Below are 13,445 nucleotides of genomic sequence, written 5' to 3' on the forward strand. Positions count from 1 at the left end.
CATCAGGGTGTGGAAAGTCAACCCATATTAGGAGATAATGGTTCAAACTTTTTTTTTTTTTCTCTCAGGGACAATTTTTTGATCGTTTTTAACCTTGTCTTCAATTCCATGCATGGTATTTATCTTCCTAGTTATTGCAGTTGTTCGGCTGAATTTACGTGAGCATTTGTTTTTGGAAGTTGTGTTACTCCTTAGATCTCTCTACAATTACTCGGATTTTAATTTTATCTCTTGAAAATTAGTGTCTACTGTAGCAGTTTATTTTACGCTAGAAAGTTTGTTGATGGTGTGAATTTTCTTTGGCATCTATATGTTTTGGTGGGTATAAATTGACCCCTCAACTTCTCTGTGCGTAGAGGGTAGCAATCAGTATGCTAGCCTCTGTTGATCGGGTTAAATGAGTTTCTGAACTTCCAGTCAACTTCAATTAGGTCCTTGGACCTTCGGTTCAACATTGGGAACTCTTTTTGGTGGTCTTGCCTTTAGTTTTGATTAGAGTGAATATTGTTGGCTGCTGGCTGCAGCTGATGCATTTGACATACATGTGTTTGTTTGGGTGAAAATGAGGGGGAAGTGGAGAAGGGGGAAGTTGTTTACGCCGTAAACTATCACTTCCGTTGTTTGTTTTGCCGTAATTTTATTACGGCTGAAAGTCGAGTTCACCCTTCCACGGGGCGAAGTCAATTCCGGTGAAGTGCAAAGAAGCAAAGGAGCTTGTTAAATTTGGTTAGGTAAGGTGATCAAATTTAGTTAGGCAAGTTTTAATATATTTTTTGTCTAATTTGTATATTTAGAAAATGATGAAAAATGAATTTGTTAAATGTTAATAATTTTTTAACTTTAGAATTTTATTTGTTGCATTATTATAATTTATATGCAAACAAATAATATAATTTTTTTAAAATTTTATTTTATAATTATACATATATATAATTATATTAATTTTTATTTATTATAATTTATTATTCACTAAGTTACAAAATAGATAATAATATCACTTCGGAGGTAAGTATACCGGTGATGGAGAGCTACATTTTTTACTTCCTACCAAACAAAGAACAGAACTGTACTTTCATAGTTAGAAACAAACAGCGGAAGTGAATTAATTTTCGCCTAAACTTCATTTCAACCCAAAGTCCACTTTCATCCCAAGTCTCTTACGTTGGAACAAACATGTCCCGTACAAGGCTGTCACCCTTTACCTAGGGGTGTATACGATCGTATTTTGGCGAAATCATATCCGTATTTATATTTTGCAAAGTTTTCGTTATCATATCTGCTTTAAATGAATTCGGATTTGTATTCAAGTCTTATTTGCTTTCACATATTATTCAAATAATATACAATAATGTGCATATATAAATATAGTGTAGAGCTAATATGCTATCGGAAGTATAGAGGATTTGATGCTTTCGATTTTTTAACTCTTGGATCAAGAATTATACGGTTTGGATGATTTCGGTCCTTTCTAGGGCTGAGTAATACCTCTGAGGTTGAGTGGTCCCCACAGGATAATAGAATTAATTCAAAGGTTATAAATGATTAAATAAAATGATATAAGGGCCAAAAAGTCAGAAACACAAAATCATCTATGCTTTCGATAGTATATGCTTTCGATAGTATAGTAGTTCTACTCTATAAATATAAATATAAATTAAGATTAACGCAAATAAGAAACGCTATGCAATTAAAGATGGCCAATTTGCATAAAAAATTCACTTATTTTGGGCTTTTGCAAAACTGGGCCATATTTTTCGGTTTTGCAGATTCGGTCCGTTTTTTCAGCAAACTGACCAAAATACCATTATTATTTTTTCTCTTTCCTCTTTCTCTCTCCTCTTCGTTTCTCTTTTTTTTTTCTCGCTGAAAAAAGTAACGAAAGCAGAGGCGTAGGCGGAAATGGTCCGCCTCGCCTCTCACCCTCATGCTCTCTCGCCCTTGCCCTCGTCCATGCACCCCCCACCTTCCTCGCCTCCGACCCCGCCAAGGCCGCGTCGCGACTTTTTCTTTTCTGCTTTTTTCTTTTCTTTTCTTTTCCGACTCTTCTTCACCGTCTCCGACGACGACGCCTCTCTCGCCCTTCCCCGCCCTTCTCATCTCTCCCTCTCGCTCATTTTCTGCCGCCTCCGACGATGATTTATCTTCGCCGGCGCCGACGTCGACACCGCAGAGGTCACTGCGGCGCTACAGCCTCGGAGCGGGGGGTCCTTAGCGGCGTCATCACCGGCGCCATAGCTGTTGGCAGAGAAGGTGACAAAAAAAAATATAGACAAAAACAAAAAAGAAACATAACAGAAAGAAAATTATAAGAACCAAGAAGGATGAAGATGAAATTACATCGTTAACTGCAAAAAATTATAGTTGGTACTACGCTAAGATGTAAACTCGCACGCTTTAAGATGAAAAATCTAACACTCTTCTATGAAAGCGAAAACATTACAGCTCTTCTGAGGATAGAATATTTGCACCTCTTTCAGATGTCAAACTTGCATGCATTTAAAGAATGAAAGTTACACTCTTTAAACCAGCAAATTGCACTAATTGTCTCTCTTGTCTGGCACCAATTTTCTCTCTTATGTATACTATTTTTGTATCTTAAAACTCGCACACACATCTTACGAAATAACGCTTAATACTGTTCCCTTCTTGCCTTGCATGCCTGCGTTTCTCCCTCTTGTCTGCGGCATCGGCCATTTCTCCTTCGTTACACTATGTTTTTAATCTGTAAACGGCACCCCTTTTAAACGGAGCATCACTTTCAGTACCCGCGTTTCTCCCTCTTGTTGCGCTATTTTTTCTCCTTGCTTGCACCCTAATTTCTTCCTCCATCTCTGTGTGCACCTACTTCTGTCTCTCTCGTGCTCAGTAACACAGCAGGGACAACCTAAGTGCCAACAACGGAAGCCCGGAATAGAAACAGCTTGCAGACAAGAGCTAGCAACAACAATAAAGTAATCACAGTTGTCTTCAAAGAGGTGATTTAAGATCAAACACAAACGTAATGGTGGTAACAGCGAAGAGAATGTACGCAACAAGAGGAGAAAACCAGTGCAACCAAGAGGAGAAACAAGCCTTAAAATCATCTCTTCAAAGAGGTGCAGTTTACAGACATAAAAAACAGTAATACAGAGGAAAAAAGCTGCGTGCCACACAACAGGAGTAAACATGGAACAACGAGGAGACACTACGAATACCTTCTTTAAAGGGGTGCAGTTTTAAGAACTAAAAAACATACGGTGTAGACAAGAGGGAAGAACAGGTGGGCAACGAAGAGGCAGGAAAACGAGCTCGCAGACTTCGGCTGTGTAAAGACGTGTGCGAAGTCGTTTAGTCTTAATGGATACGGGACCAGGTGTTACCAGCTTTGAAAGGTGCAATAAAACGAGACAAAAAACAGTGTAAAATCATGCTCGCCAACCGAAGTGCTAATTTTTATTTAAAGAGTGTAATTTTCATCTTAAAGCTGCAGTTTACATCTTAAGTAGTGCAACCTATGTCCATAATAGTGCAACGTTTTTTGAACAGTGCAATTTCATCTTCATCTTTCTTTTTTTATAATTTTTTATCTTTATTTTTTTTTCTTACTTCTTCTATAATTTTTTTGGTCACCCATCTCTGCCCATGGCCACAGCGCCGGCGACGACGCCGCTAAGGACCCACGCTCCGAGGCTGCAGCATCGCAGTGACCTCCACGGTCTCGGCGTCGGCACCGGCGAAGATGTATCGTCGTCGGAGGCGGCAGAGGAGGAGAGAGATGGGGAGGACGAGAAGGGCGGAGAAGGGCAAGAAAGGCGTCGTCGTCGGAGACAGTGTAGGAGAGTCGGAGAGGTTAAAAAAAAAAAAAGAGTCGCGGTGCGGCCTCAGCGGGATCGGAGGCGAGGAAGATGGGGATGTGCGGGTGAGAGTAAGGATGCGCCGGACAAAATCGAAGCAGGCCGCCTCCGCTCTGTCTCTGCGGCTCTCTGGGAAGAGAAAGAAAAAAAAGAACGAGAGAAAAAAGAGGAGAGAGAAAAAGGTATAAGGCCGCCTCCGCTCCGTCTCCGCCACTCTCTGGGAAGAGAAAGAAAAAAGAACAAGAGAAATGAAGAGGAGAGAGAAAGAGGAAAGAGAAAAAGGTATAAGGGTATTTTGGTCAGTTTGCTGAAAAAGCGGACCGAATCTGCAAAAACGAAAAATGTGGCCCAATTTGCAAAAGTCCAAAATAAGTGGATTTTTTATGCAAATTGGCCATTAAAGATTAATGCTCTCGTTTTTCAAATTCATGTATCTACTAGTGTAGCTACCCGCGCAATGCGGCGGGTAGATTTTATCAAAGTAATTTTTGTTTGTGATTGTGGATCCTCGATGATAGCCCAAAATAGACAGATAAAATTTTTAATAAAAATTTATAGATTAAGTCAAAGCTGTAAAATACGAAATTATCAATTTCCAATGGCTATTCTTCCAGCATTGTATTTATTTTTCATTCTACATATGCAAACTAATAATAACTAACACATTCTATATAATTCATGTAAATTTATAAGTTACTAATTTTTTTGCTCAAAATTCAGCATAGTATATAGCCTCTTTTATTATTTTCTCTACAAACTTGGACAACAGGACAGTAGTCCTACCTAGGTAGATTTAAGGAAAAGTCTATGAAAAAAATATTATTTTTCATTGAAAGAAAAGGGCAAAAAAAAAGATAAAACAAAAAGATAAAAAAAAGAAAAAATCATTAATATTCTTTTTTTTTCAGCAAAACTTGATAAGGAAAAAGAAGCTAATAACTATGGGGAAACACAAAAGTTGCTTTATAAAAGGTCCGTGAGTAAGTTGTGGGCCGCTATTTCTTTGACAACTAACTCTTCTTTTCTTTTTCTATAAACCATAATTTTAGATGAACACTTGGCTAAAAAAAAAGAAGAAAAATTAATTTTTAAAGTGAAACCAAGCACAAAATTAGAAAACTATTGCAACACCATAATAAGGAGAAATAATGTAACTATATTGAAACAAACATAGAAAACACAACAAAGCAAATCGAAACAAACCAACATTAGATCAATGCAACCATGTCAATATAGTAAATTCAATTGAAGTGTAAACCTCAACCAAAGTACAGCAAAGATTAGAAAACAGAGGGAGCAAACTGCACACCGGGCACATCAGGCAAACCTCAAAGATTCTCTAAGAACGATTGCAAGTTCATACCTTCTCTTAATCTTATACTCATAGCAAGAATAGTGAAAATGTTGGAATGTTGTAACATTCTAAAGTTCAATTGATGAATTCTATAGAAATAAGCAAAGCTTCTAAAATAAACTTAACTGAAAATTGTCATGCAATCCAATATGCCCATTCTATATAGAGAAAGGAAAAAAAAATTAATCATATTTGCATTTCACAATATAAACTAAGACTGAAAAGATAACAAAATAAATGATACAAAAATGACTAAGGACCTCAGAATTGTTAGTTTCCATTAAAAAATTTTGAAGAAAATATTAATTCTCAACCGCATAAAATAATATCAAGACCAGCTTTAAAGTTCACTGATCAGAAAACAAACAAAAGCAACAACAATGAATAGTAACAGCAATAAAACGATAAATGTGAATAGCAATTTGAAGAAGAAATTAAAAAAAGGTCAACTAAAAATTTGAAGGCTTTAAACCCATTGCAGCTCCAACCCTTCTTTCAAACCTATTAAAAATCACCATAAACAAAAACAAATTATTTTAGAGAAGATATATACTCTCTTGTCAAAAGGTGTGTTTATCACTGCGACAACATAACATAACAATTCTCAACCACAATTTTGTATTTAATCATTGACGAACAGATAAGAGGATGTGTTTTTCACACAGCAAAACAAAAATAAATAAATTATGAAACATTACATCAGGTTAGTGAAACATTACGTAACATTAAACAATAAAATTGGCAAAGGAAATGATGAGGGTAGTAACATAGTTTCATTTTAAGTTCAGAACAAAAAGAAAAACTTTAATAGCATTAGTTTCTATTTTAGTTTTTGCAAAAGTAAAACAAAGTAATATAGAAGTAGAGACTAGTAATATGCCTTCAATTAGTCACACAATATCATAATAACTAACCCATGTGAATATTCTAAAAGCCTATTTTGCAAACACATACAAAGCTGTCACCTAAAACACACAAAAACTAATTAATTAAGAATTAACCCTCAGTCAGAATATGAAAAGGTAATTCTTTATAAACTAATTATATATTAAGAAAATATAACTTGTATAATTATAGAGGACATACCTTTGCAAATCTAAGTTGCTCATATGTGAGGGTTCGAGGTTACGACTCTCTCGACAATTTTCTCTCCATTTTCATATCCAATTAATCCATTATCTTAAACATGCAAAGGGGAAAAAAAATATTGTGAAGCTTCACATCGCAACTGGTCCTCCACTTCAGTTCTTCCAACTACTAAAGAATCAAAAAAGGTTAACATCTTAAATGTCATCACATTATTTTGAAGAATCCCAATGTACGAACTGATCAGGAATGGCATTTTGAAATAGCCCACTTTTAATTTAGTTTTTTCTAATTGATGTTCCTTTTAACTTTAATTAATTTATTCTTATTAAATTTAATGGATGGATTACCTATTACCTGTTATTATTCCAATTTTGTCTACTTAAAAAAATAAAACTATTAATTTTGATTTAAAAATGGCCAAAATTTGTATCAAATTGTCATGAGTTTGATGTAATTTTTTATTTATTCAATTTAAAATACTTAACTAATTAAAAATACTTAATTTAAAAAAATAAAATTTAAGAGGGCTCAATACAAAGAGTTAAAATTAAAGGACTATTTCAATATGACCTACAGTTCACCAAGTCCCAGAGCATTTCTTTTCCTTAATTAAACTAAAATAGTTTAGTCTAAAATAAGGATTAAAAAATAATAATGAAAAAGAGCTTATATGAAGACCATTCAATGAATTAAGTAACTTTTTTAGTAAAAAATTTAAGAAAATGAAAAAACAAAATACAATTACCTGCAACTTATTCTTTTATTTGAGAATCAATAATCTGCAAAATCCTCGAGCTTCTTTGCAACTCCGTTAAGATCCGCCATGTCGATGTCGACGCAAAATCCAGAGATAATAAGGTATCACATACCACAAACACTAAGCAAGGTATTATAAAAAAAAATCCTATATTTACCTCTAATTGTTAAATTTATAGCTTTAATGTATCTTAATTTGTGAGAGGTTACCTTGTCGAGGCAATCGAGATGATTGAGCAATTTGACTAAGGAGAGGACCAAGATGTGTAGGTTCTTATGCTCTAATCTATACATAGTTTGGTGGCAGAGCGTAGAGGGAGGTGAGGAGGGCGTGCGTCTGCGCGAGGTTGGGGAGAGGACGCGGATGGGGAACGCGAGCGGGATTTTTTTTTTGGTGCGGGGGGCAGGAGAGAGAGAGAGAGAAAGAGAGGGAGTTGGGGGAACGCGGATGGGGAAGGCGAGCGGGAAGATGAAGGGATCGGAGAGCGGCGCTGCAAAACGTTCAACCCATGATGGATTAATCCAAAATCGAAAACGGCGATGAAGGAAGACGAAACAACGATGTAAGAAACCGCAGCGGGGAGAGAGATCCATCCTTTGATTTCGGCGACGAAAACGGCTGAAACGGAAGAGGAAACGGCGAAAGAAGAAGTGGCACCGAGGGAAAGGACCAATCGTGGGAAGAGGAAGAGGGATGTTCGGCAGAAAGTTACAGTCCAGGGTTTCGATTCGTGCAAAGAAAAAGTGAACCGGGTTAGGTTCAAGCAAAGAAAAAAAAAATTAGCCGGTTCGGGCAGGTTCTCTTGGTTTGGTTCAAAAAGAGAAAAAGAAACCTGGTTCAATTCAAACAAAAAGGAGAACCCGGTTCAGTTCAAGCCGAAAAAAGCAAAATTTGAGCTAGTTCGAACATGTTGACCCAAAAACAAAGAAGAGGAAACTCAGTTCGATTCAAACCAAAAAAGCGCAAAACTCTAGCCGGTTCGAGCATGTTGACCCGGTTCAGTCAAAAAAGATAGAAATAGATAGGAAACTTGAGCGGTTCTAGTTGGCACGCACACTAAACAATTCGGTTCGGTTCAAGTAAGAAAAGATAAAATATGTGAAGGATTTGAGCCGGTTCGGGTTGGCACCCATATTAAACAATCCGGTTCGGTTCAAATAAGAAATAGATGTGAAGGATTTGAGCCGGTTCGGTTCAAGTTAGGAATAGATGTGAAGGATTTGAGCCGGTTCGAATTGGTGCCTACACTCAACAACCTGGTTCAAGATTATGAGAAAAACCAAACAAAGGAAATGACGCCACGTGGCAAGATTATGAGGAATAATGATAAGGAATAGATAGTTTATTCAATAAAATTTAATATTTTAATAAAATATACATATGATTTTAATGCGAAAATTTTTAGTAAAATAAAGGCCTTTTTGCATAAAAAGTTCACTACTTTTTGAGTTTTTATAAAATTGACCACTATTTTAGATTTTACAGATGCAGCCCAAATTTTTAGTAAACTGATTAAAATATTTTTATTCTTTTTTCTCTTTCCTTATTTTTTACTTGTCAGTCCGCCTGTTTTTATCGTTTCTTCCTCTCCTCCTTCGTCGCCCCTACATTGATGTCGTGTTCTGTCCTTTTTTTATTTTTTTTGGTATGCTCAATCGTTTCTTTCTTCCGCTCCGGTTCATCTCCTTCTCATTGTTTCTTCCTCCACTTCTTCTCCTGCTTTCTCTCCTTCTCTTCCTCCTCCACAGCCCCTACATTGACGCCATGCTTCGTTCTCTTACTCCGCCCACATATCTATCTACACTAGCTTGGATATGATATAGATCACGGAGGTGAGTTTACAACGGAGCGTATGGCCACGGATGGCGACGGCGACAAAGATATATTTAAAGGCGACGGAAAGGGAGAGCACGTTGGGTGTGGCTGTAGCCGAGGGTAAGGGAGCGGGCGCGATCCAAAAAAATAAGAGGGTGAAAAAAAAGAGAAAGAATAAAGGAATTTTTTTTCTCTTGTGAAGACCATTATGTGTCATCGCTACTAAGAGAAGAAGAAGATGAAGTCACACAGTTTGAGACAAAATTGCACTGTTTAAGATGAAAATTACACTCTTTCAGGCGAAACTTGCACTCTTTCAGGCAAAAATTGCACTCTTTTAAGCAACAATTATACTATTTTAGATGAAAGTTGTATTATTTAAGTGAAGTTGCATTGTTTAATTCAAGGGCACATTCTTTGAGCGAAAATTGCACTTTTTAAACAAAAGTTGTACTGTTTGAAAATAAAATTGTACTTCTTGAGACAAGTTGCACTCTTTGAGTAAAAATTACATTGGATAAAACTTGCACTCTTTGAGCGAAAGCTATACTATTTGAGACCAAAGTTAGATTCTTTGAGCGAAAGTTATACTATTTAAGCGAAAGTTGCACAGTTTGAGACGAAAATTACAGTTTTTGAACGAAAGTTGCACTATATAAAATAGAACTTATACTTTTTTAGACTAAATTACACTATTTAAAATTATTTGAGACTAAGTTACATTATTTGAGACTTAGTTTTAAATATTTTAAATGATGTAAGTCTCAAACCGTGTTAATTAGTCTCAAATAATGCAACTTAGTCTCAAACGATATAACTTTTATTTTGTGTGGTGCCATTTCGTCTCAAATAATTTTAAATGCTCTAATTTTTGCTCGAAGAGCGAAACTTTCATCTCAAACAGTATAACTTTCGCTCAAAGAGTGCAAATTTTGTCTCAAGCAGTGTAATTTTTTTGTCAAAGAGTACAACTTCGATTTAAAGAGTGCAATTTTTATCCAAAGAGTGCAACTCTATTCGTCACATTCAGTTTCAACCGTACAGTAGATCAAGAGACCTTAACTGGTCCATGGTAAAATCTCTAAACATAAAGAGTTTTCGGTTAGATTAATTTTTGCATAGTAATATGAGAATGATCCACCAGCAATGGTGTCTGCCACGAACGAACCGGTCCCGCCGTAGGTTGTTTCTAAGACGAGTGGTCATTCATGGTAGAGGTAAAATTTGTTTATGTTTTATTTTGAAATCAGAATTATAGGTTCATGGCTTCCAACAGACTCAAGAATCTGTTGTTAATTACCCCACACTTTCGGTGTTAAGGAACCCTCGATTAAGAGACCAAATATAAATGCTGATAATAAAAGAGACAAAACAGGCAAATAAAATTTTATTGATATGATTTGCCGTTTACATGGCTTAAGCAGGGGCATTCCCCCACTGTATATGAATTTTATCAGACTAAATGTCCAATCTAGCGAAGAAGTTTTGATTTATTGAATCCTAAGTATATGTATTAGGATTCAGTTGGATTTGAGATTGACTAGATCCTAAGTATATGTGTTAAGACCTAGTCGATCTTAGACTTTATGTATTAGAGTCTAATTGGCTCTAAGTATATGTCTTAGAGTCCGATTATATTCACCTTGGTTGTATGTTCCAAGGTGGAGATGTGACCAGACCTCAAGTATATGTATTGAGGTGGGTCGAATTACCCGAAAGTGGAGAGTGGCTAATTCCCGAGTATATGTATCAGGATTAACCGAGTTTCACTCTAGTTATATGTGCTAGAATGAAGGTCTGACTAAGCCCTAAGTATATGTATTAGGGGTAGTCGGATTTGAACTCTAAGTATATGTATTAGAGCTCGATCGGGTAAGGATTTCACTCTAGGTATATGTGCTAGAGCAAAAGGCTGACTAGACCCTAAGTATATGGGTTAGGACTAGTCGAGCACGGTTTGACTTCCACTCTAGGTATATGTGCTAGAGCAAAAGACTGACTAGACCCTAAGTATATGTGTTAGGGTTAGTCGAATGAACTCTAAGTATATATGTTAGAGTTCGAATAAACTTGATATCATTTGACTGAATTCTAAGTATATGACTTAGAACTCTGTCGATTTGGAGATGTTTTGCCTTAGTTATATGTGCTAAGGCGATTGACTTAGCCCTAAGTATATGTATTAGGGGTAGTCGATATTTAATTTTTACTCTAGGTATATGTGCCAGAGTAAAAAAAAGGTTCACGATGAGATTTGGGTATTGGTTCATGAGATTTGAGTATTGGCTCATGAGATTTGGTTCATGAATTTGGATATGGTTCATGAATTTGGTGTATGGACTTGGTTTATGAACTTGGATATGGTTCATGGATTTGGTGTACAGACTTGGTTCATGAACTTGGATATGGTTCATGGATTTGGTGTACGGACTTGGTTCATGGTTCAAGAAATTTGGGTTTAGTTTAACGACTTTTCGGTCGTTTGGATTTGGATTTAGTTTAACGACTTTTCGGTCGTTTGAAATTTGGGTTTAGTTTAACGACTTTTCGGTCGTTTGAAATTTGGGTTTAGTTTAGCGACGTTTCGGTCGTTTGAGTTAAATATCATGAAATTGGTTCATGAAATTAATTTATGCTCGGAGCCCATTTATAAAGTCCATTGAATTAATTGATGAAATTAATTCATGATAGGGGGCATTTGGAGAGCCCATTGAATTGGAAGGCCCGTTAGTTCATGAAGTTAATTTATGACAAAGAGGCCCATGAAATTAATTCACAGAATTAATTCGTGATAGAAGGGCCTATGAGGGAAACCTATGAAATTAATTTGTAGAATTGATTTTATGATAAGAGGCCCATTTAGAAAGCCCAAGAAATTAATTCGAGACATAGGTTTGGTAGATTTGGTTGGGTGTTATTTATGGACTTTAGATTTTGGATCTTTGGGTTTTGGATCTTTATTTGTAGACTTTGGATTTTTTGGGAGTTTGTTTGTGAACTTTGGGTTTGGGATTTTATTTGTGAACTCTGGGTTTTGGAATTTTTATTTGTGGGCTTTGGGATTTTTGGAATTTTATTTGTGGACTTTGGGATCTTTGTGATTTTATTTGTGGACTTTGGAATTTTTTTTGGATTTTATTTGTGGACTTTTGGATTTTTGGGATTTTATTTGTGGACTTTGGGATTTTTTAGACTTTGGGTTTTGGATCTTTGGGTTTTGGGTTAAGAAATTCATTCATATGAATTTTTATTGGTTTTGGACCCAAATCTGAATGTGGGTTGAGCTAGGCTGTGGGCTTTACAGGGTTTGGGCCATGGACCCAAATCTGTATGTGGATTTGGATTAGTTTTGGACTTTACACGTTTTGGGCCTTGGACCCAAATCTGCAGGTGGACTGAAATAGATTTTGGATTTTATATATTATGGGCCCAATTCTATATGTAGGCTGAAACGGGTTCGGGCTTTAATATTCTGGGCCCAGATCTGTATGTGGGTTGGATTTCGGGCTCTGCAAGTTGTGGATCCGAATTTGCATGTGGGCTTGATGCCTCTTTTTTTTTTTAACTGCTTATAGAGTTTCATCATTGGGTCCATAATGGGTTGAATCATTTTCAAAATAATTCAAACTCAATTCTTCAAATTTTGTTTTTTTGTTTTTCCTTTTCTTTTCTTTTCTGTTGATTCTTTTTCTTTTCCTTTTTTCTTTTTTTTTTCTTTTGTTTTTTACTTGTTGTGTTTCCCCTTTCTTTTCTTTTTTTTTTTGAAGTCCGACAGAGAGAGAGAGAGGGAAAGAGTTGCAACCCAACTCTCTCTCTCTGTACGACACTGAGAAACAGAGAGAGAGAGGGTTGCTCTCCTCTTTTTCTTTCTTTCTTTTTTTTTGTTTTGTCCAAATAAACGAAGTTGATCACGTCAAGTCATACAATCGGATCGAACGAGGATGGCGAATCGAAACAGAACCCGTTCATTTTTATTATTATTATTATTATTATTATTATTATTTTATCGCGTTTTGTTCAAGTACGTGGAGTTTAATCGTGTCGAGCCTATCGCGAAGACGGCCGCACGATTTTTTTTATACCCATGTCGAGCCTATCACGAAGATGGCCGCACGGCTTACGTAATAAAACCTCCGATTCGATCAATTATTTTGACCATGTCGAGCCTATCGCGAAGATGACCGCACGATTTTTTTTTATACCCATGTCGAGCTGTCACACCCCGGGGCCGATTTTAAAAGCCTTTTTAAAATCCATTCCATTTTGAAATTCAGAGTTGCGGAAAACGTGCCATTTTTTTTTTTTCAACCTGGCCCACGTGACGTACTGATCCACCACAAATACAAAGTTCCTCTGTCCACTCGAACAGAGTCTCCTTTGTATTTGTACGGCGTACCAACTATACAACAGGATCTCAACCACAACCCACATTTACCAATCAACAATCAATTCATGATATGCATTTCCATAGAGCTAACGATCCTTAGAGATGATGCATGCATCTAAGCACTCCTTAGGCGCTGGATGATACAATGCACAGTACAACAATCATCTTATTTAAAAGTGCTCCATACCCGGAAGCTTTGTTTTTGAAATC

This window comes from Ananas comosus, linkage group 16, assembly GCF_001540865.1.
Source record: "Ananas comosus cultivar F153 linkage group 16, ASM154086v1, whole genome shotgun sequence".
In the NCBI taxonomy this organism is placed as follows: domain Eukaryota; kingdom Viridiplantae; phylum Streptophyta; class Magnoliopsida; order Poales; family Bromeliaceae; genus Ananas; species Ananas comosus.